Genomic DNA, 21937 nt, shown 5'->3' on the forward strand with positions numbered 1-21937 from the left:
CAAAAGGAGCACATTGAGACACATGGTGTAACACAAGGAAAAAGACTGAAATCAGTGCTAAAGACCCCATTTGCAGTTTTCTTTTTACCTAGAAATTAGCTGTGGCACTCCGCTAATCTAGGTTTGCCTGGGTTAGTTCTGCTGATCCTGAGAGCTGTGTGCGGTCCTGAAGAAGGGAGATCAGCAGCCTCAAAGTCGCTTCATAGACGCTTCCAGTACTCACTTGAAGGAAAATATGCACTGCATGTTAGCAGTGTTGCTCTTGGATGCGGTGGAAGCAAGGAGTGGTACGGCTGGTTCTTGGAGAAGTGAGATTGTAGCCAAGATTGAAGAATTCAGACTGCTTATGCAGCGATGATAGATCAGCTGTGTACTTTCCCTCTCAAACAGGAGACAGATTCCTCTCTGATGACTGTATGTAATGTGTTTATTTTTTTAAGTGGTTTAGAAACATGAGTCACAAATCAGTTTGAGGAAGTGCTGTGCTATTTTACCAGCACTTCATGTTGAAGCTATTTGGAGGTGTTGCTAGTAAGATACAATTTCCTATCCTCCGAATTAACATTCCTTTCTACTTGAACTAGTACTTTATTGCCTAAGGAGATACCTTGCATTTCATCAGAGGGGAAGGTTTGTATTGGGCTCTGTGATGTTGCGCCTCTGTTTGCTCTCCAGAGGAGAATATGGTTTTTCTCTGGTTCAACGATGCTTCTGAATGCCTTCTTCAAGCACCTTGTCATTCATAACGTTTTTGGTGGTGGTTTTTTTTGTTTTTTTTTGCACATGTTGGCAATGCTCAGAAACGAAGAACAGAGTTTGGGGGACAGATGGTGTGAAAGGTGCTACAGAGGGTAAGAAAATCATCCCATTCAGAGGTTCATGCTTGTCTGAACCACACCAATAAGGTGGTTTTTGTACAAATCTGATGTGTATCTGGCGTGCCTGAACAAATTCTTCAAACAAGTGCCTTGTTTTTCACAGCTGTACGAGACAAAATGGAGAGAAGATTAAACAACAGGAGATGCACTAACAAAGGATGCAAGTGTCCCATACAGAGGAATACTGAACTTTGCAAAAGCCAAGATTTGTTTATTGTATTAAGTTGTACCAATTAGTCTAATGAGATACTGTCTCTGTTTGCAAGCCTTGCTTGTCTCTTTAGAATCATGACTGTAACTGTGCTACCTCCTGTTGCGAGGCACCGCATTTTCTTCCAAGGGTTTCAAGTTTTGTTTAACTTTTTTTCAAGTTATTTGCTATTATTCTAAATACTGCAGACCCAGTTTGTTTGTTTTTAAAAAGTAGGGTTCATCTTCTGGAGGAAGCAGAAAATTTTGAAGTCTCATGCTGAATACATAAAGAGATTTCTGTGACTTTGAGTGCTATGTGAGGTTACATAAATGGAATTTAGAGGTTAAAAACTATAAATCTTAGGAGTTTAAGTCCTGTAAAAGCCTTGTTATTAAGCCTGCCCTTTTTTATCCCGTGCTGTGAAATGAGAAAAAGATGTATTTTTGCAAACTTAAAAACAACCGGTCTAAAACTGACTTGCAAAACATGATCTGGGCACACAATTAGATGTTGAAATTCCATTGTCTTTCAGAAATATTTCAGGTGCTGTTCGTTCTGAATGTACCCCTCCACACTTCCTCCTATCTCATGTAACTTAGTTTCAAAACAGTTCATCCGTGATACACAACAGAGGTCAGAAATGTTTCCTGGGGATCTGGACTTCATGCTTTCCAAATCTCACTGATGTGTAACTCATGCACCTTTCAGGCACACAAGGTAGAAACCATTGGGGTGTACAGCAGCAATGGTTGAGCAGAGAACAGAACTATGCACGGTAGTCATAGATGTTTGTTCCCTTTGCTCTTTTTAAAGCAAATCTTTGCAGTGCAAATACCTAGCAAGAGCTCTGCCCTGAGCTGGAGGGTTTGCAACTGAAACAAAGCACGTGCCTGGAGTCTCAGGCCCAGAGGTGCAGTGTGTTTTCTCTACAGCAGATCATTTCTGCAAATACAGTATGATTTTTCAGGTAAGAGCTTTCTTGTCACTGCTGTATCATGAGGTTCTGCCTGGTGCAGTTACCAGCATGGTGCAGGCGGTGCTTGGATCTCAGATTGTTCAGATTGCTGGGGAGAGAAGCTGCAGGCTTTTTGCTCCTGCTGTCGTTGCTCCAGGTGCTGCCTCAGGCCTGGCTTGGGGCAAACCACGCGCTATAAATTGAGCGTTTCCTTGGGAATGCTAGACCGGGTTTGGAGCTTGCTGTTATTCGGTGGTAACTTCATCTTATTCCGAGCCCAGGGAAGCTTTGCAGGACAGCCTGGTCCTATTGTAGTCTTCTCCTCTGCAAGCACTCAAAATTAGTTTCTATGGTGTTTCTAATAACTGCACTGTGAATAACGCTCCAGGGTAGGCGGTGGATGACGTCTTATCCTTCTTTATTCCCACGCTGCCGGTCCCCTGCCTGCAGGCGGGACTGTTCCGCCGCGACGCCTCGGGCTGACGGGGCCGTGCGGCGCCCGCGGTCCGACTCCGACCTCGTGCGGCCACGAGCGTTTCTCGGTGCCGCTCTCAGCTGCGCGACCCGCTCCAAGGTCGCTATGAGCGATTCGGCAGCTCCCAATGACTGCGCGGAGTGGAACAGCCAACGTGCTGAGAACAGTTGGTTCTTGTCGTTTCCGTTGGGAGCGCTACCGAGATCCTCCATCCTCCAGAGCGCTGTTCTGCGACGGGGTGCGTCCCAAATGCGGGCTGTTCGGCGTCGGGCTGCGAGGACGAGCCCCGCCGTACGGAGCGGCCTGGAGCGCGGCCCCGTCCCGCAGCACGTGCCGTTCCCGGCCGCCGCGTGGCGCGCGCGTCCTGCTCAGGGCGGCCGTGGGGGCTGCGGTGGGCGGGGCGGAGCGGAGCGGCGGGTGGAGGCGGAGCGGGGGCTGCCTTCAAGTCGGCCGGCGAGCGGCTGCCGGCGGAGCGATGCTGCTGCCGGAGGAACGGCCGGGGCGCCGCGCGGGAGCGACGGCGGCGGCCGTGGAGATTTAGGCCGGGCGGTCGGCCCGCAGCGCGGGGAGGTGGGAGGTAAGTCCTGAGCGCCCCGGGGGACCCGGCGTGACGGCGGGCCGCCAGACGCGGAGCGGAGGCTCTGCCCTCCCGGCTCTGCCCCGCTCGGTCGCCGCGCTTTTCTGGTTCGGATCTGAGGGCGGCGGAGCGTTCGCGTGCCCTCGGGCTTGTCTGTTTATTTGCCGGTTCGTGAACGCGGCTGCCGCTCCGGTGGCGGCGCGGTGCGGTGAGGCGATGCCCGGGGCGGTTTGCGGCCCGCGGGCTGCGATTCCCGCCGCTCGGGATGGCCACGGTGCGGGGCGCGGCGCGGCGGCTCCTCTCCTCTCCCTTCGGCCTGCGGGCGACGCGGGCCGGCAATAAATCGGACTTCTTTCACACATCTGAAGCTCGGAAGCGCGCTGTGTTGCTGTGCGCGGTGTGCTCGGGGAGGTGCTGTGACGCAGTCCTCGATACCTGCCTCCTTTCTGTCTGGTTAAACCAGCGACAGCCTTTGTCTTGCGTCTGGATTCAGAGCCTCTCAGTCAGTCATCTCTGCATCTCTGGTGTGCAGAAACAAGCACTGCTAAAGCTGTTGACAGAAAAATGAATTTTCAAGCTTGGTTAAGATGACATTGCAAAGTGGACTACTTAGGGAAGAAGTTTCATTGCAGCGTCGTGTCAGCTGTTTGGGTTCTACTGGTATCGCCGAGTGCCACTCAAAGTGATGTTAAATAAGAAACAAAGAAGGCTCCAGTTAACAAAACCAGGTTTCCCATGTAGTGTTGCATGGCAGATTGTGTATTTTTGTAACTGACATGTTAAGGCTGTTGGTTCTTACAAGGAATACAGGAACAACTTGTACTCTTTGCTACTTGCAAGTCATTGTGTTGCTTTTATTCATCTTCAGCTGAAATTATACACTTGTTTTAATACCAGACTTTCTGGATTACTGCATATCTTGGTAGCTTGTTCAAAGCAGTGATATAATTGAGGGATTTTTCCTGCTCAAGAATTAATTACAGATTTTGTGGAATGTTCCCTTGGGCCTTGTACTGCCAGCTCAGCTTTGTGATGTAGCACAGTGTTGCTGAAACCACAGCGAGGACTTTCAGTTCTTTTCCACAGAGAGCACTGCCTTAGTTTTGCTTTTATTATCATGCAATTAGCAATAATATTTGTCTCTAGCATGTAATTCTTACTTTAGTTAAATTTTGCTGAACAGTTGTCACAAATGAAACTAGGTAATAATGAATAAAAAACAAAGTATTTGCATAGTCTAGAAGATTTTGCTACTTGAAGGTTTTCAAGACTGTGGTGTGTTATCCTGCCTTGAATCTATCCTGTAAATTGGCACAGAAGACTGTTTACTCTTGAAATACATCTGACACTGTTTTTCTTTCCCTTTACCCACTGACTGTTTTTTCCTTGTAGGGTTTCTTCAGTATTCTGAAGCTGGTATAAGAGGATGTTGTACCAAAGAGCCTGTTAATTTCCAGCGATACTGAAATGTGCCTTCCTGATGGAGTTTGTAATGTTATAAGGAGGAGTGTGGTTCTCTGGTTTGGATATTTTAAATGTTTTCTATGCCTACTTTTTCATCTTAATGACATGGTAGGAGAACTCTTCGAGATCTAACAAAAGCAGCTCAGCATTCTGAGTGGAAGTGGAACGCTTTTTGGAAAACTTTGTAGAGAAAATTTGATGCTGAATTTTCTTTCTCATCCCCCCTTCTGTAATGAATAAGTTACAACACTGTTTATTGTGGACATGGTGTACACCACCAGACCAAAATGTCTGTACAAGGGAGCGATCTTGAAATAAATATGTATGTCCTGGGGCAAAGCAAACAAATTGTTCCAAGGTTGCACAGGGGGTTGTAATGAGGTTGAGACGAAAGGGAAGTAGTGTTAAAGAGTTAAACAAGCTTCTCTTATCCAGGGCTTGGAAGATAGAAGGAGAAATTTGCAGTTGAGGAACAAAGGTGTTGAGGGAAGTGGTGAGAAAGGGATTTTACTACGGTTACAGTATATACTACATAAAATAAAGCTATCTTCAATTTTCCCCCTAATTACAGAAAGAAGTTATGGTTTTAAGTGGGGGAATCAACAATGAATAAAGGGGAACGCTGAAATGCCCTCTGGAAGTTGTGCTGTTGAGCCTTTGGCTGAGGCTTTAGGATAAGCTGCTATGGAAAGGCCCAGCAGCTTTGCTCTTCCCCTCACTACTTGTTGGCTTTGTCAGTACTGGTCCTAGCGTGGCAATGTAATGATCTGACTGAAACAACTAATCTGAGCTAATGCGATTTGACAAAGAAATTAATGGTTAGTTTCATTTTCAACTCAAGATACTTCTCTGATTCATTCTGCTGAGAACAGGACAGTAACCTGTACAGCTAATGCAAGTTCTTTCTGTGGATGTTTCTTTCATGCATTCTCAAGTAAATTATTGGAATTTATCTTCATTTTACAGTTCTGCAGTTTGTGATAGCTACTGTTAAACAGTCATTTCAAAGCTGTAAGCTTTATATCAGTTTTGAACTGCCTCTTTAAGCCAACTCTGCTAGTAGCACGTGTCTGGATCAGTGGCTTTGGGCCTGTGAAGCTGACAGTGCACAGACCTGCCAAGAAACGTCTGTTTGATAGGATTGTTCTGCAGCCTATCTGATATATGCACCACCACTAAGGTTGCACTGCTCTAAATTACATTTAGCAGAAAAGCTAGCAGTTATGTTTTTCTGCCTTACGAAGACTGCAAGAAATCAGGCTCAGTGCTTCCATGTTTCTTTCACAAATTAAATGTGGCTTTTAGCAACATGAAGTGACTGGGATCTTTCTTACATGAAAAGAATGTATTTTTCTGTTGCTTAGCAGTGATCTTTCCAGAGCTAGCCTGTGTGCAGTGGCATAAAGGAGCGCTCTTTCATTCTGAGGAGGAAGTAGATGTGGAAATTCTGGTCCTTTATTTAAGCATGCAAAGGAGTAGCAGAAGGACAACAGATTTTCCACAGAGAAGTCTTTAGCTGAGGCAGACATGGAACAGATTGTTTGGGGATGTAAACTCGTGTTAGCACTACTGAAATCCATGCATTGATTTATAGCAGCCATGGATCTCTTTGATAAACCTGTGGAGTGTAACGTGTCCTGAGGTTTCTCCTGTCTAGATGTGCACACCCAGAAGGGGCTGGGAACCCTTTGTGGATATGTTTTATGTCTTGTCTAAGTGAAATTACACTGTGAATGTAAAGGCTCATGCTGCTGAAGACTTCTCACAGAGCTTGGTTAGACATAAGGACCATCAGTGGGCTGTCAGGTGTGGCCACTGAGCAGATGCAGAACCTCCAGCTGCTCACCATTCCTCTGATACCGACACACAAATCTTAGCTCAGTGCTGCTCCAGATGGTTGCACAGCTTTTGGGCCATGTTGGATCACGTTCCTGCTGCTCAGCACACAGACAGTGCTCATATCTGCATTCCAGCAAATAGGTTTATGTCCTCAGCCATGCTGTGTCTTACACAGGAGCATGTGTTCATCCTTCTGAAAACAGGCAGAACCTCTTCCACGTGCTGAAGGATCTTTTGTTACCTTTCTTTGTGATATGACAGTTCGTCCTTTCTGGTTCTGGAATCGCTGTCCCCAGTGTGCTGGCAGCGTTCACAGCTGTGACCACCATGCACTGTAACCCAGAAATCCATGCTGGAGTCGTGCATCCCTGCAGCACCCCATTGCCTGGGGCACCAGCGTTAGCAGGTGGTAGTGAGGAACCTTCAGCTGGGGGAAGATCTTTTTGTAGAGAAATCTGAGTGTGATGGCCAAGTGTCGGTATGTGCTGAGGGTGGTGACTCCACGTCCTCTCACATCATTAGCGTGAATTACTTCAAAATCACAAGGATGGAACTGATCGAGTTGAAAGGCGCTTTGGGGGGCAGCCGTCCAACTCTTCAGCACGCTTCGGCTCTGCTGCAGTTGCGCCATCCCTGCGCATGTCTCCTGTTTATCTTCTGATGGGGAGGGTTGGCCATAAGAGTGAACATTGTGAGCTGTAACATTAGAATGACTTCTGTAAGTAACTGTTATTTGTTTTTGTTCTAATTTCTGCCTCGTCGGCACGGCCAGGCGCACCGCCCACCGCTAGGGATACCTCAGGCACGTTCTCGTGGCCTGATGCCCCCGGGGCTCTCTGCTCTCCTCCCGGGGGATCACGGCGGTACAGAAAGCCGCTGGGCCGTGCGGAGCGCTGTGCCGGCCTCCGGAGGCGGCGGACGCCGCGGCGCGCGCCGGAGGCCATGTCGCCTCCAGGCCCGTGACGCCGCGCAGGGCGGCCATCTTGGCGGCGCGGCCGCCTCGGGCAGAGCTGCGGAGGGGCGCGGTGACCACCAGGCGGCGCTGCTGAGTGCGCGGCCGCGAGGCCCCGCCCCTCCGTTTGTCCCGGCCCCTTTGGCTCCGCCCTGCCCCTCGTGCGCTGCTGGGCGGCCCGGGCCGGAGTGGCGCGAGGGCGGGGTTTGCGTGTGCGAGCTGCTGAGTGCCTTTGGGCCCGAGGGCCTGGTGCAGGTGGGATAACTTATGGGGGAGCGCTGATTAATGGTGGGATTGCGTCTGCTGTGCTGGGTAATGTTTGCTGCGCTCCGCTTCCTTGTCCGTGCCTTCCTGCTCGCGGCAGAGCTCGTGGGCAGGAGGAGCGCATTGCTGCTTGCTGACCCTGGCGGAAAGTGGTTCTGTCTGAAGGTTGCTTGGCTTTGGTGCTTGCATCAAAGAATGAATGCAACTTTGGCATTTCCCTGTGTTACTGCTTACCATGTCTTTCTTCTCTGCCTTCGAGTATGTGTCACTGTCAACTACGGTGATTGCTAATTGCCATGAAGCGTCAAATTCATTTCAAAGAGCAAGAAGTGAAACGTTTCCTCAGGGTCTTTTTGTCCAGGAGCTGTTTTGGTTGAAGTTCCTCAGGTGTTGGCTGCTGCCATGTCTGCCCCTTGTCTGCTCTTCACAGAGCAGGCACGGTTCTGCCTCTGAGAAGTACAGAATGCAGGAGACAAGTTTCATGTCCAGAATCTTTTAACTTCATTCCTGCAGGATAGTGGTTGCTACAGTGGAATGACGTCAGCTGCTCAAAGTCAGTGGTTTGAACACACAGTCCTTCGCTATTGATTACATACTGTCTGATTTACTGTTAAGTTCATTAACTCAATTTTTCTGTTTTGTAGCCTAGCCGAGGTCTTTATGTGTCCCTTTATGGTTTTTTTTTTTCAATCAATCAGGCATTGTTGGCCCTCTGTATGGAAGATGGTTAGCTTGTTCACAGGGACCCAGAGACCTTTTTACCTGCTGTGAGATGACTTCTGTTGCCAATTGCCTCTACAGAAAATATTAGCCGAGTTTCAATGCACTCTTTGCTTTGCCCATTACAACATCTTGCTACAACCTGCAAGCTGAGAATAATTATCTGGTATGCAGATCATTAGCCTTATCTGGAACATCAAAGTACTGCCGTAGGTGTGCTGATTTTTTTGCCTTTCTATCCAGTATCCGCAATGTCAGATTCCTTTCAGCAGCATACCAAGTAGTATTTGGGAATCTGATTAATACAGCAGCAGAATCTGATTAATACAACACGGTGTTTGAATTGATTCCAACTGTTGTGAATAGCAATAGTCTGGTCTTTGGTTGTCTAGTCACAACTAGAATTTGCACAGTATCTTTAAAATAGCTAGCTATTAAAAAAAAATTATACAAAAGATCAAGAACGCGTGCTTAATAGTGCAGCTTGAACTGCAGTGTATGCAGCAACCAGGTCTCGCTGCCCTACATGCGACGGGCTGCTCCTGGTTTGTGTCCTAATTCATCACTCACACTGGCTGTGCTGTCTCCTAACTGCCCTCTTTGTGCTGCTGCCTCCTTGGGCTTTGTCTTGCTGACTTGAATTGTTAGAAGACAGGTTCAGTCAGACCTTTGCTCCTCACCCCTCCTCAAATTGGCATAGTAAAAACTACTAAGAGGAATGAATTTGGTTGATGGTGTTTTTTATGTTTTTGTTTGTTTTCCCCATGGTCTGCTCCGCTCTGGTGCTTGTGCTGAGCACTCAGCGAGGTCTTCAGGAAGATAAAGTGAAACAATTGCACAGGGAGAAACTGATCTTAATTTATAGTGGGGTTTCAGGCCACTCCTGCTTTCCCTGCCTTACCAGAGGCTGCTGTACCAAGAGGATCGTTTCCCTTTGTCATGTGCCGACTCCTGTTGAACTCCTCTTTCGCTGTGGTTCTGCAGACTGCTGCAGAATGACTCTTACTGAATCATATTTGCATGTCATTTCCTTTCATCACAGGCTGCTTGCTACAAAATCTACTCTCCTTTGTCTTGTGCTGGTTGTTTGCTTTTACTCTGAAAGAAAGGCGATTTAGATTTGTTCCATGTCTTCTGTGACCTGGTTGTGTTGATGGCTTTTGTACTGAATCTGTGCGTCTCCTTTTTCTGACGCGTCCCAAACTGCGGCTGTGTTTACAGAAGTTACCGAGCACTGAGCTGTAAGAATGGCTTTTCCCTAATCCTTTTTGAGTTGTTGGCTTGCTTCCTTTCCTTCGGGAAGTAAAGGCCCCAATTTTAATCTGAGGTAGTTCATTGGAGTGTGAACTTCACCTTAGGTCACCAATCTGTTTTTCACAATACTGTATGATGTAGGTTTGGGGTTAGAGGCTGTTTTTCTCTGTGACTCCATTCAAGCATTCTACCCAATTGTCAGTGCCCGTTTTCTATTGGAAATGAAGTAGATATTGTACAGATAGCATTGTGTGTGTGTGCAGTTGTGCCACTGCTAGGTGTATGTAGTGCTGAGACCAGTAGGACAGAAATACTGTTGGTTTGTTTACAATAGAAAGCTATTACTACTTTGAAATGTCTGATTTGCTATCACAGAATGCTTATAGCTCTATTAAAACACGTGATCTGCAGGTACTGGTAATAAAAATGCCGTGAAATCTTACCACGAGTCATTTTATAAGTGTGGCATTGTCCATCCTAAGCTTTTAGAAACTACAAGTTTTTGTAAGAAGAAAGGAGAGACAAAGAAAGAAAAAAGTCATGTAAAAGTCGTTAGAACTTCTTAATGCCTATCAGAACTCATCAAGTATTGCCCAGCTCTTGTCCTATCCATTTTTTTCCTCCTCATATGGATATCAAAAGCAAGCTTGGTTGTGTCAGGCAGCAAAGAGGTAATATCACTGTTCTTGGATCAAGGCACCTTCTAGAAAGGTGAGTTGATGTGGTTACTGCGTTTTGTGAGAGAAGTCCTGCTGTCCTGAGCAGCAGATACTAGAGGTGGTGCAATCAAAACGTGACCCAGGGCAGCCTTCCTTTGTTTTGCTGTTAGCGCCGGTGGGTTGCAGGTTGAGTTGTATTATTGAGGTGTAAGTGGTCTTTTACCTCTTGTCCATTGACGACTGACCTTCTTACTGTTCCTGAATTAGGATCATTTGCCATAGGCTCTGTCAAATCCTTTCCAAAAGCTGATTGATCGCTAAGTGTGAATTAGCTGTTCTCCACTACAATCAAAGCATGGAGGATGAGAGGTAGTTTTCATTTTAAATTCAATACTCCTTTTCTCTACGGTATTTTGCAACAGAAGGTGAAAGATCTCTTGGGAGGAGTGTGGAAATCTGGGGAAGGAGAGGGAAGGGTCTGGTTACAGTTTTTATGTGGAAGTTACCTGCTGTTGGTTATTTTGTTGTCTCGTTGATTACTTGGAAATTAAGTAATTTCCCAAGACTCGACTTTACAGCACAGTCGCAAAAGGGCCCCGGTGGCATCTTTTTGAACAGAAGTGATGGAGGTGCTTTGAAATAGTCGTGTGGAAAAGAAAAGAGTTTATCTTCAAGATTCATCCTCATCCGAGATACTTCTCTCTTTTAATGCAGGTTAGAAGATGATAGATCAGAGATTCTGGATGAGAGCATTCCACTCATTAAAGACAAGGTGAGGGAAATGAGCCGTCTGTGCCTCTATGCCAAAATTCATTAATCAGAGGTTTGTTAATTGTAAAGTTTACATCCTCCTTTCTGCGTGCTTTATAAGTTAACTGTCAAAGTATTTATGTGGAGCACTGACAAATTTAGAGCTCTATATTGTCTTAGATTTTATGTTTGTTTTAAAGTAGTATGTTAACATTTGTGTCAACTGAGGGCAAGTTTGCCTCAAGGAAGAACATAATTAAAACCCGATGAGGAAAATTGTGTAATTTTAACTGACTCAGAAGTGAGAGAAACTGAGTGTTTGTGGCATTAATTCCAGACAGATATCTCTTAAGCCTTAAGCTCTTCTATGAGTTAATATCCTCTGGTGATGTTTATAACTGTGGGAGGGACAGTGCACTGACTTTGCTTTCAGGAAGTTTTCTTTAAATGCAGTGCATTTTTGCTTTCAAAGAAAAGTTGGCATTTATTAAAATGCTTCATATTTTATGGTGTACAGCATGGGGAGAACAGTGAAGGGCAGGAAACACAGGTAAGGCAATTTGGAACAAAAGTGAATCAATTGTAACCTGCCTAATTTTCAAAAAGTGAATACCTCAGTGTAAGAAATAGCACACTTAACAGTTTAACTCTACTGCAGCGTGTACTTATGTTGGATCTCAGAACAGGGAATGGAAATTAAAGCTAAGCAATTAATTATCACCAAAGTATAGTAAGCAACAGAGCTCCTTATTCATTTTTTCCCCTCCTTCTAATACAGAGAAGGGAAGAACACCCTTCCTGACCCCTCACCCCATTCCCTTAATACAGTGGTAGGGGCATCATAATTTGGAATATGAAGCAAGCAGAAGTCTTTGTGCTGGGCTACGGGTTACCCTCGAAAGATGCAGCAGCATTTTGTTGAGAGGCTTTCTGTGTCATCAGACAAAACTAATATGTTGATTGACTAGAAATCATTTTTTTTCCCAAGCGTTATCATCTGTAATGGCAGTAATCTGAGAGCACAAGACTAAATAGGTAATTTAAGCAGTAGATAATATTTTAATTAGAAATTTGAATTTAAAAACCAGCATCCATAGGGATTTTAAAAGGAGAAATTAATTTGTACTCTCAGGAGTAGGAAAGGGAGAAACTGCTGTGTAAAGGTTAAAAGGATGAGAATCTGCTGGGTTTTAGTTTTGAAGTTGCCACTGATACAATTTGTGCAACTAATTTACCTGCTAAGCCTCACCTTACCTCTAGAATGTGCAGTGCTCAGCCTCTCTGTCTCAGAACAAACAAACAAAAATTAAAAAAAAAAAGTCCCTGTAAGTCCCAACAACTTAGCTGCTAGTAGAGAGTATCAAAATTCTTTTGTGTTTTTGCAAACAAATGCTCTGTTTTTCGCTAGCAGGCTTTCCTTTATGGCTCAAATTTCAACTGAAACTGAACTCGATTGTTGTGTGTTCTTTTTGGAGCTTAATCCATCTGCTTTCACCTTTTTCACTGCTGTCACTTCCCTCCTACCACTGTGGTCCCTCCCATCAGAAGCAGCCGTAACTGTGTGGCTTCTGAGGGCCCTTCCACCTCACTGCTGAGCTGTTACTGGACCTTTAGACACTATGGACGCTCTTCAGCATACAAAACTGGACCCTTAGAAAAGGAGAAAATTCAGCTTTAGATCATGACAGGTGGTTCTTTTGATGGCTGTGAATGTCTGTACTCTACCTCTGAATATGTGTCCCTTGTTACTTACGTTAGCAGTAGTGCATTCTGAAATCTTGGTAAACCTTCTCTGACTTCTGGTGCCTATTTAGGATAATGTTGAAACTCAGCACACGTGCTTTTAATTTTCATAAGCTGTTTTTCTTCTCTCCACAGCTCCACAGGCATTAGAACAGTTGTACACCACATTTCCTTCCTAGAAGAGGAAGTGCCTGAAGTGGAGAAGAGCCACGGTGCCTTTTTAATACAATTTGCCAGTTGTTTTGATGTGCAACTATTCCATCTTTAAAAACGTGAGTATTTTTAAAATTGCTTTCAGCAGATGAGGAAGAGCTGTAAATTCCCTTTCTAGGTCTAATGTGGCTTTACAGAAGATCTGATTATTAATTGAAAGTGATGTAAAAGAACTACCCATGGTTTGTGTTTGTAAAGGGGATTTTTAAAAAACAGATTGTTTCAGTGAAATTTAGCAGTGGCCGTTATGGGTGTGTTGTGTTGTTTTTCGCCTTCGGAAATGCTGTAGTGTTACACTGGTATGCATAACACAGGGCAGGCAACAATACACAGCTATCAGCTGTAGGAACAGCTGAACCAATCCAAATTTTTGTTTGGTGCATCCTCTGTTAATTTCAGTTGCAGAAGGCTAGTTCATTTTCTGCAGGTCCAGGACGTACCTTAGCTGTGTGATGAACATTGTGAATATGCAGTCTGGTTAACAGCCATGGAAAGGACACGGGACGTACTGATGTGTTCTTTGGGTAATTCAGCTGTCAAACTCCATGAATCTTTAACCTCGGTTAATACACACATTCAAGAGTGTAACTTAGTCAAAATTGGTAAGATTTTTGTAGCAGTGGGAAAAGATGTCTCTGAAACCACGGCAATTTGTGCCGATTTAAAATTTCTGCTGTAACTTACGGAGGCATTTGAGATTCTTAACAGAGCTGAACAGCAGATACTGTTCTTTAATTTTGTTCTTTCAATTTTCTTATTTTTGCTTCCTAAAACTTTCCAAACATGTCAAGCCCACCTCAGATACCCAGTCAGGGAAATGCATGAAAACTGAAAGTTTTGCAAGGTTTGTCTGCCTATTCAAATAATGTTGTATAACTGGGATACCAGGAAAGAAGTGGAGAAGGCCAGGCTATTAATTCAGATGCTGGCTTGATTAATGCTGGAAGACAGTATAATCTTTTTAATACGTATTTTTGTCCTTACTAAGTGAATTTTCAAAATATTGTGTGATTGTATATTTGTGCTTGCAGGCATCTTGGAATGATAGTATTAGTGAACAAAACAGAAAAATAGACAGGGAATGGTGTAGCTTCACACTGTACTGCTCTTGTGCTCTCCCTCCTAAAGTGTAGTGCAGTGGGAAAATGCTGTGAGAGGGATAACTAGGATGAGCACAAATGAGAAAAGTTCCCCTGCAGAAATCTGAACAGACGAGATTTAGCCTGAGGAAGAACAAGACAGGGTAAAGGTAAAGGTTTGGTTTGTGAAGTCATTCTCTATGTGGAGCAGGTGAATTGAGAAGGATTATTCACTCCCTGACGTATTTCAAGAATACAATCTTCTTAAGAAATTACCAGCAAGCAAGCTCACCATATAAAAAATAGAGAGGAAGGTACTTACTTAATGAGCTGTATTAACATGCCCAGGCACTTACATTCACAGGGTATTATATTCCCAAAGTGATAAGACATTCATAGATAGTAGTCCAACAATTGAGATTTATATAGACAGATAGATACCAATTCTTCAGTCTCTTGGAAATAAGTTGGTGTAATTACTCTTCAAACCTTTCCTTTGTCAGACCGTTCAGTTGGTCATCACTTAAGTGGGATTGTTTGACTACATGGACCTTTGAATGAATGATGCAGCACAGCTGCTTGTTAACAAATTTTACACTGTGGCTCTCGCTGTAAATTCTGCCTCTGATGGCAGTGCTCTGTGTTGGTAAGGAATTGTTCACTTCTAGAAGTGTGGAGGAAGGACTGAATTATTTAAGGACATAAGTGGAGTTAGAATTTCTGCAGCTGCTTTCATGTAGGTTTATCTGTTGCCTGAAACATAATAAGATCTCTGCCAACTGCAGAAGTTTCTGTACTCTCAGCTCTGTGTCTTTGTAGCTGTCTATCCTCTTTCCTCTGTTTTGCAGGACACCGTTGCAGAGTTGCCCCTCAAGCACTTTTTACCATTTAAAAATCAGGGCTGTCCATTTTTGTAGGTGAATTTATCTTGTTCTGAAATGACAGCATCCAACTTGTGCGGCTTCTTTCCGTAGCCTTTTTGGTCGGACTTGGTATAAGTACTTGAGAGCTGCACTCTCTGAGCAGTTAATTTTTTTTCCTCTTTTAATTACATGTGTGCTATTTCAAGTACCAGAAAAATCCCACTCTCGCTGTTTTGCCATTATATTTCAAGGTGCTGCAGAACATTGGGTTTTTTAGATCTTTGAATGTGTTTGGGTATTCAGGTTGTTTCACACAGACTTCCAGGGCCGGGGAGCAATGGGAGAAGTGTCAACACTGTGGGTGAAAAGTGAGTAATGCGAATTCATTCTGTGTTAGGAATAGCCAGGGGTGGTCTGAAAAGAAATGACCTTTTACTAAATATAAATTACAAATATGACTGTAGGTCTGACAGATTATAAGAATATAACTCCTCCTGAGGGAGCAGAACTGAGGAAATAACTTTCTCCTGTGAAGTTTGCAGATCTGTGGAAGAAAAGCCTTTTTCCCATAAAGCTTGAACTCTGCGTGAGTGAAACTGTGGTACCAAATCTTTTGTCCAAAGATTTTACGTGTGCCCTGGCTGAATGGGTTTCAGCAGTCTTACAGAAAGTACAGGAAATCTATTTTAGAAAAGTATAGCACGTTTAATTTTTGGGGAAAATACCTGGTATCTTTTCCAATGGAAAAAACTGAATGTGAGTAACTCTTCCACTCTTTTTTCACACATCTTTTGATAACTGGCGTTTTTTTAAAACCAGAGGTACTCCTAGCTAGCATCACTAGCTGATAATCTTGGCAAGTATTCAAAACTGAGTCTGAGAAGCATACAGAGAACAGAGGGTTGGTATGTACTTCCGAAATTGTATTTCATAATGCAAAAAATCAGTGATGTTTTGCAAGTAACAGCTGATTCCTGTTGCAGAATTTCAGTAGAGATGAAGTGAATGAAAAGAACAGTTAGGAAAAGCTTGATTTTTCAGAAGGCCACCTACGTTAGTGCTTCAGAGTGTTTTACAAAGCAGAGACGTGTAGTGTTAAAGTGGATTAGTTACAGAAAAGATATTAGCTGGTCTGGAGAAGTAAGTGGTGAGTGCCTCCCCACCCTGCTTTTTTCTTACATTTCTCTTGGCCTGTAAGGAATGCAGCATGCAGTGACTGCTATGGATTTAAGCATTTGCATGCTACACATTGCGGATCTGTACTGGCCCGTGGTCTTGGGCAATACAGGATATCTTGCAAGTACAAAGAAAATCTGACATGTCTTTCTGTCTTCCAAATGCAGCTCTGTGCCATTATATCCATTGTTAAACGGGACTGTGTGCACTCATTGGTACAGAACAATGCATGAAAAATAACAATTATTTAGGTGTCTCAGGGTTCCTGTTCAAAAACCTGCGCTGTGCTGCCATCGATTAAAGAAACAAAAGCAATGAAATACAGAAAGCTAAAACATGGCTGCGGTGTTCCTAGCAAGAATGTCCTCAGGCATTGGAGCAGCATGTTGTGGAAGTACAGCTGAGTCACTTCTTTGAATTTTTCACACATCCCACTTTGTTACAAGTGCGCCATTTATATCCTTGCGTTCATAGAAATGAAGTTTGTTTTGCAAAATTTTGGAATCATTCTCTTCTAAACAAGGAATGGCTGTGTTCCCCCTTCCTGCATTTCTGAGGTAGTGCTGTTTTTCTCAGTTTAAGCTCTACCAGCTACAGTTTAAACACCAGCTGAGATGCAGCAGACTGCATGATGTTAGGGTTAAATATCTCAGATGCATTTTACTCCACTGAGAAATTATGTTCTTGCCAGCCATAGTTGTGGTGAGCTTGTTGGGAACTTTTTTGTACCGTCTTTCTGTGGCTTATTATCTCCACAGCATGGTATGTATGCTTCTCCACTTCTTTTTGTAGCTGAATCATGCGTGCTTTTGTAATGGTGCCTCTTCAGAGAAATGCCTCTAGAAATCGCACTCTCGGTGTGACAAAAGGAAAATTTTGTCTTTATTTTGTTCCTACTGTTAATTCTGCACACAGCAAAAGAATAAGCATCGTAAATGATTTTCTGTTGTAAACAGGCACTCTTCTCTAAAATAAATTGGTAATTTATAGCAAGGTCTGTGCGGCTTTACTGGAATCAGTGCTCCATCTCAAAGCGCGTGGTTGACGGAAGTTCTGGGCACAAGGCACTCGTTGGGTGAACACCAGGTGAACAGCGGCACAAGGAGGTGTAGGTACCACCGTGCTGGGGGAGATCTGCCTTCGCGTGCGGGGCCGTTGGTCAGGGCAGTTCAGCAGTTGCTGCTGCAGTGTGGAAGTATGGTAAGGAAGAGAGAAAGATGTCAATGAAGGCTGAAAATCACTACAGCTGTCCTAATGCAAACTGCTCTCCCTGTGAGCCTTACATTTAGTGTATGTGGTCTTGAAGTAGCTCTGAAATGAGTAGCTGTGAAGGGGGTGATCTCAGTCGAATATACTTTTGAAAACAGGAGCTTGAATATTTTAACAGGAGATATATGCATCTTTGTTTTCTAGACTCAAAACTGTCCTAAGTAGATCAACAGTTTCAACGTTCAGAATTATGGAACATGCTAATAAAACCTGTGCAGTACTGCTGTTAGTATGAAGTGTCTCACAAAATGAATTCAAAAATGAATTTTCTCAGGAAAAGGGCAGTATGTAAGGAACTAAAGACAGTAATGTTTAAACATACGTGTTTTGTTCATGTGAAAATGACTGAAGTGTTGGAAATCATGGGTGAATTTAAGAAACACGTGGTCTCCTTTGTGGTATGGAAGTAAAAAGGCTTGAGATTTAACTATGAGGGATCTGGGGATCAGTCAGGGACATCTACTCTGTAAAGAATGCCACGTGTTTATTAGTGGCACAAATAAATTCTGCTGGTGCCTTTTTTTAGTCATGTGCATCATAGGCAACATTTGTTTACTTTGGTTCTGACTGTAATTCTTTTTGTTTTCTTTGTATTGTTCTTGATCAATTCCAGACATCAGGAATAGGAGCCCACCAACCAAATAAAATTTTCCAAGTAACAAATGTCAGTAGTTATTGTTAGGAGTACACCCAAAGTAAGGAGACATCCGAAGAATCCTACTGCACTGTGCTTTTGTGAGGGTGAAACGGTTCTGGGGACTGGAACTGGGAAATGGATGACACGGGTATTCAGCCAGAAGTCAGGAGTTCAAGTTTCGCGCACTGACTTTAACATTATAACTGGGGCTGTACACAGAAGCCAGTGTTCGTGCACAGCTGCCGTGCAGTGACATCTGTGAAAAGGTTTTGTCCATTTTCCAATCAATAGGTTTCCATTTCAAGAACCATCACCACACGTACTTCTCTCCCCAGTCGATTCTGCAGAGGAGCCTGCTTTGGAATTTGCTCATCTGGCTCAGAACAGTAACCACTGCCCTGCTGCTGCTCCTCAGTGCAGTATGCTAATGGCAGGTGCCGTGCACCTGAGTACCCATTGGATATTTTCCTTACAAGCACCCTCTTGAAACACAACAGTTTTAAAAGGCACAAATGCAGATCTGCTGTGTTTTTGTTTTGCTTTGTTTTTCTTGGCAATAGCTAATCAGAACCTCATGGTACGTAGCTTCAGAAATGTTTATTCCTTGATGATCTCATGCCATAGAGAATTCCTTTCCCCTCATATAAGTGAAATGCCTGATGCTCTTCAGGAGTATTGCTAGGAATACTGCATTCACTACCCTGAATGTCAGATGAAATACCATTCTGGCCAAAATAGAAACAGTGCTTGCTATTATGTCTTAGAATCCGCTAGGTCATAGGCCTAACTTTTAGGGTATGATGTTGATTGCCTTCATTTTTGAAGCGATAATGAATTAGGACTTCTTTATAGTTGATTTCCAATCTTCACTAAGTATTTCACAAGGTGGGGAGATATTCTGTCTGCTGTCCCAGTCTGACTGGGCCATTTTTTGTGGCTGGCAGGAAGTTCTGTCTGTGTAATGGTTGTGTTGCAGGAAAGGTGCTTTGCTGTGCTGGAGCCTCTAGGAGCCGTGGTGGTGAATATTTTCTTCCAGGGCCTCCAACACAAATGCACACGCACACTGGTTCCTTATGCACTCATCTCCCAGCATATTTCCCTTCCCTCAGCTCTTTTACAAACTGTTTCTCCCCCAGGCTAATTTATTCCTGTCTGGAGTAACAAATGTGCACAGGCACTTTCTTTTTTCTTCATCTTTAGAATTTCCAAGCATAGATATAAAAATCAATAACTTAAAAGACTATTTTAATTATTTTTTCTGCTCTGAATAAAATGTGTGTGTGTGTGTGTATAAAAAGAATAAAAATGAACCCGTAGTTTATGGCTAAGTGAGGCCAAGTTACTCCTGTTTCTATTTTTTTGAAGTGTCTTTACTCAGCAGTCGCTTTTTTTTTCTTGTGGTAAAAAAATGCAACTGAGCAGATGGAGGAATTAACACATGAAACGCCGTGCCTGTCGGATTGATCTAACAGTGTGCGAGGTTTCTGTCACGGGCGTTCAGCTAGTTAAGTAGTGTTTACAAGTTAATGAATTTGTTCCGCTTGAAATATTTGATGGTATGTGCTGAGGTTAAGCAGTAAAGAGATCCTTTAGGAGCAGTTGAGGAAAGCATGAGGTTTCTAGACACTGACCTTGTGGGTTTTTGCATTTTTGCCATGGATATGGACCTGAAAAGAGGCAGAAAGAACAATAGCAAATAGCAGTACTGCAGTCTTTTCTTTTACATCGGTGATGCTTGGAGCACTGCAGTAATACCATGCTTCATAGCAGCTCCGTGTTTTAATCATATAGTTTATGACTTTATTTCTGTCTAATGCTTTTGAGCCTTAGGCAAGAATTTGAGAAAGCAACTTTTATATAGCAAATCAAGCAACATATTTCTATGTGGTCTGCTTGCATGCATGCTTTGGAAGTATGAATAGAAACTGTTAAATAGGATGCGAAATATGCCAGCTGTATCCTGGGTTGCATTAAGAGAAGCATGACCAGCAGGGACAGGGAGGTGATTCAGCCCCTAAACTGCTCTTGTGAGACCCCACGTGGAGCACTGCATCCAGTTGTGGAGCCCCCAACACAAAAGGACATGGAGCTGTTGGAGCAGGTCCAGAGGAGGGCCACAGAGAGGCTCAGAGGGCTGCAGCAGCTCTCCTGTGAGGACTGGCTGAGAGAGCTGAAGGGGCCTACAAGAAAGCTGGGGACAGACTTTTTATAAGGGCAGGTGGTGACAGGAGGGGAGGAGATAGCTTTAAACTGGAAGAAGGGAGATTTCGACTGGATAATAGGAAGAAATTCTTCACTCTGAGGATGGTGAGACACTGGAACAGGTTGCCCAGGAAGGCAGTGAATGCTCCCGGCGTGGAAGCACTCAAAGCCGGGCTGGATGGTCCTGTGAGCAACCTGGTCTGGAGGGAGGTGTCCCTGCTTATAGCAGGGGGTTGGAACTGGGTGATCTTGGGGACCTTCTGTCCCAAACCGTTCTATGGTTCAGTGATATATAAATAAGCTCACATTTGGCAAAAGTGTCTAGGATAGGGTGATAACATTCATTGTATTTCCAGTTCATGCATAAGATTCCCCCTTACGTTACTGTATGCAATTTACCCAGTAATGTTTGAAGGTGGGCTAAGTTCCAAGAACTGTATTCATGTAAGAACCAGAACGAATTGGTTGCTGGTCACTGGGAATCATTCTCACATAGTATTTTGCACAGCAAGTTTATCTCTGCGTGGGTTGCTTAGTCTGCTGAAGCTGTGTAAATCTGCAAACCTGCATTCTGTGCCTAGCAACCACTAAGCATAGTGCATGGGAAGAGTTTGTGTATTTCGTTACTTTAACAACTGATGCCAAAATAGTATGTTTGAAAGACCTAGTCGATATTTCTGGCATTAATTTTTGAATTTTCTGAAACTGCACATTTTAGTTTTGTTAAGACTTCTGTAAAAAATACGGCTCTCGCTTCACCAGTAGAACTTTATTCAAACAGGACTGGAGGTCAAATTCCTACTTGTAAAGGCTCCACTGTTTAGTTAACCTCCAACGTGAAATGTAAGATCATAACTACCAGATAAGACCAAACTTTTGCCTCTGAATATGCACGAGTGCATCTTTTGTACCTTAAAACTGTTTTGGGAAGGCTTTTCTCACATGAGCTGACAATGCCGAGTTAAGCACTGCTAGGAGCAATGTGGGACACCGTTCTGACAGCCTGGCAGCCTGCTTGTCTCTGAAGCCTGAGGTCACTGGGTTTCAGCTACCTGAGAGATGCTGTCGGTAATCCTGTGCCTGGCCGAGGTTTGGACTCCCGCTGCGTGGAGTTTATACATAGAAATAAGCTTTGTTAACCCATGCGTTTTATTGGGCTTTATGGGTGTGTGACATCATTGGCAGCCAATCAGGAAGTGCTTAGGGCAGAGTTGAAAAGCTATTTCATAATGTATTTATATTCAGTGCAGATATTCTGGGGCCTCAGTAGCATTCATTTTGTCGCAGAATCCATGTGTCAATATGGCTTGGAAAAAAAATGTATGAAAATGACATGCTTGCCCTTAGGTGTTGGTTTTTTTTTCATGCAGCAGAGTGGTGAAATGCTGTAGTTGGTACATCATAAAGCAATTATTATGGAAATTGTTTTTTTCTTCCAGCAGCAGTAATGCTGCACACTTCTTGGTGATTATTGCATGCTCCTCGTTAAACTGCTCCTGATTAAATAGCCAGACCTGGAAATATTTCCCGAGCTTCTCTGGTTTGCCAAGAATAAAAATGCAAGACAGTCTGCAGGAAAATGTGTGCGTGCATGAGTGTGTGTGAGCATGAGTGTGTGTGTGTGTGTGCATGAGTGTGTGTGTGTGCATGAGTGTGTGTGTGCATGAGTGTGTGTGTATGTGAGCATGAGTGTGTGTGTGTGTGTGCATGAGTGTGTGTGTGAGCCTGCGCAGCTGGGCTCAGCTCTCCCTCCTCCCCAGTGTCCACTCTCAATG

At 43.9% G+C, this 21937-nt stretch overlaps 1 long non-coding RNA gene across 6 annotated transcripts in view; it reads left to right on the plus strand.

Moving 5' to 3' along the window:
- Positions 1–2925: 2925 nt before the first annotated feature.
- The window catches only part of LOC128080993 (uncharacterized), a 48110-nt gene continuing 29098 nt past the window's right edge, over positions 2926–21937 (plus strand). For 5 of the 6 annotated variants that reach the window (XR_008206935.1, XR_008206938.1, XR_008206937.1 and 2 more), the window contains exons 1-3: positions 2926–3078; positions 10945–11002; positions 12859–12995. This is a non-coding gene — a long non-coding RNA (uncharacterized LOC128080993). Of the gene's footprint in view, positions 3079–4470; positions 7100–10944; positions 11003–12858; positions 12996–21937 lie in introns of all 6 variants that reach the window. The other variant, XR_008206933.1, reaches the window with a different exon arrangement.

The sequence above is a fragment of the Tympanuchus pallidicinctus genome, unplaced genomic scaffold (genome assembly GCF_026119805.1).
Source record: "Tympanuchus pallidicinctus isolate F22 unplaced genomic scaffold, pur_lepc_1.0 scaffold20, whole genome shotgun sequence".
Taxonomy (NCBI): Eukaryota; Metazoa; Chordata; class Aves; order Galliformes; family Phasianidae; genus Tympanuchus; species Tympanuchus pallidicinctus.